The 2,500-nt window shown below is 50.0% G+C and overlaps 1 protein-coding gene across 6 annotated transcripts in view; it reads left to right on the forward strand.

Annotated features, from left to right (window-relative positions):
- LOC105891071 (nesprin-2-like) overlaps positions 1-2,500 on the forward strand; it is a 57,346-nt gene that overhangs the window by 15,580 nt on the left and 39,266 nt on the right. The gene's annotated exons all lie outside the window — the stretch shown is intronic.

The raw sequence follows: 2,500 nt of genomic DNA on the forward strand, positions 1-2,500 counted from the left end.
GGTCTATAGGGTGTTTATACAATCACATTTATAGATGTGTAGATTTGAAGGCATGGGGACGACTGCAGCTCTGACTGTTCTTTAGTTTGACCTCCATTTCACACAGAGAGGGGGTCACCAGGTGAGGTCACCAGGTCAACACAAACACACGCACACACACACACACACACACACACACACACACACACACACACACACAATCACACAGAGAGGAGGTCAGCAGGTGAGGTCACCAGAGGAAAGATAAGACCAACCATCAAAGGAATGTTTGTTTTTGTTGTTTAGGAAATGTTTTGGGTTTGGGTTTTGGCGAGGGGGGGGGGCAAAGGAATGTTGGTCCTCCTGTTCCACGATTCCAAGTCTATCTGTGTCCGTCAGAAAGATACATGTGAAAAGCAAAACGACAGACCAAGATGGCTGCCATAGAAGAGTGTTTCAGGGTATTTTTAAAAGTCAGGGACAGTTGACGACTGCGTTTCAAGGATGTTAAAGTCACTTATGCTTGCCTACAGAGTGCTTACTGGTTCTGCTCCCACCTACCTAAATGCTCTTGTGAGGGCAAATGTTACACCCAGGACGCTGCGCTCGTCTAGTGAGCGTCGTTTGGCACTGCCGTCCGTGCAAGCACGGCAATCCAGACTATTTTCATTTGTAGTTCCACGTTGGTGGAACGAACTGCCTAGTACTACCAGAGCAGGGGCGTCCCTCTCTACCTTCAAGAAGCTTTTGAAGACCCAACTCTTCAGAGAGCACCTCCCCTCCTAACTGGCACCTGACTAGCGCTTAACTTGCACTTCAGCAGTTACATTCCTGCACTTCTTTTTCCTCTTTTCTAGGTTGTTGTTTTTCTAATTCTCATGTAAAGTAGTATTTATTGTTACACCATGCTTTTTTTATTGCTCTTAGCTTGACTGTTCTCTCCCTTGTACGTCGCTTTGGACAAAAGCGTCTGCTAAATGACTAAATGTAAATGTAAATGTAATGTTACGTCATCAAATCCTGACAAAAGACTATTCCCATGTCTAGGATCCTTGTAAATCTACCCAGGATACCCCTAACCCTAACCCTAACCGTAACCCTGACCCTAACCCTGACCCTGACCCAGGACCAGGTCCTTCGCTCAGAGTTGGAGTATCCTCTGTGTTCTTAAAGCACCCACAATCCTCTGCGTTCTTAAAGCACCCACAATCCTCTGCGTTCTTAAAGCACCCACAATCCTCAATAACTTAAAAATATAGTATAATTATTTGGCCCATACTAATAACTAATAACAGTAGCGCTAGCACTCTGGCACTGTTTCAATGCTTCCTTTAGCAGGAGCGCTAGCAGTAGCACTAGCAGTAGCACTAGCACTCTGGCACTATTTCAATGCTTTCTTTAGCAGTAGCACTAGCACTCTGGCACTGTTTCAATGCTTCCTTTAGCAGGTGCGCTAGCAGTAGCACTAGCACTCTGGCACTGTTTCAATGCTTCCTTTAGCAGGAGCGCTAGCAGTAGCACTAGCAGTAGCCCTAGCACTCTGGCACTGTTTCAATGCTTTCTTTAGCAGTAGCACTAGCACTCTGGCGCTGTTTCAATGCTTTCTTTAGCAGTAGCACTAGCACTCTGGCGCTGTTTCAATGCTTTCTTTAACAGGTGCGCTAGCAGTAGCACTAGCAGTAGTACTAACTGTAAAAGCTAACTGAGGGCAGAGGGAAGTGAGTGGTGAAATGAGCACTAAAGTCCCTGCCCTGACCTGCCTCTCTCCCTCTCTCCCTCTCTCTCCCTGCCTCTCTCCCTCTCTCCCTCTATCTCTCTCTCTCTCTCTCTCTCTCTCTATCCCTGCCCTGACCTGCCTCTCTCCCTCTCTCTCTCTCTCTCTCTCTCTCTCTCTCTCTATCCCTGCCCTGCCTCTCTCCCTCTCTCTCTCTCTCTCTCTCTCTATCCCTGCCCTGACCTGCCTCTCTCCCTCTCTCTCTCTCTCTCTCTCTCTCTCTCTCTATCCCTGCCCTGACCTGCCTCTCTCCTCCCCCACGCTCGTATTAAGGGTTTATCCCCCTCTACCTCCCCCCTCCCTCTCTCTCTCCCCCTCTCTCTCTCTCTCTCTCTCTCCCAGCCTCCCTCCGTCTGTCTCTCCCTCTCTGGCTCTCTACTCCTCCCCCCGCCCTCTCTCCCTCCCCCTGTCCCCTCCCACTGTCCTACGGCCCTTAATCCTTTTGGGACGGGGAGGAGAGAGGAAGCGTGTGTGTGTGTGTGTGTGTGTGTGTGTGCGCGAGCGTTAGTCAGTGGGTGAGGGAGCAGTGAGGGAGTTTAGTTCCGCGCTGCGTTGGGTCGGTGTGTGTCGTGAGCAGCCCAGCGAGAGTGTGTGTGTGTGTGTCGTGAGCAGCCCAGTGAGAGAGAGAGAGAGTGTGTGTGTGTCTCGAGCAGCCCAGCGAGAGAGAGAGAGTGTGTGTGTGTGTGTCGTGAGCAGCCCAGCGACACAGAGTGTGTGTGTGTGTGTGTGTCTGAGCTGTGTTATGGT

The sequence above is a fragment of the Clupea harengus genome, chromosome 14 (genome assembly GCF_900700415.2).
Source record: "Clupea harengus chromosome 14, Ch_v2.0.2, whole genome shotgun sequence".
Taxonomy (NCBI): Eukaryota; Metazoa; Chordata; class Actinopteri; order Clupeiformes; family Clupeidae; genus Clupea; species Clupea harengus.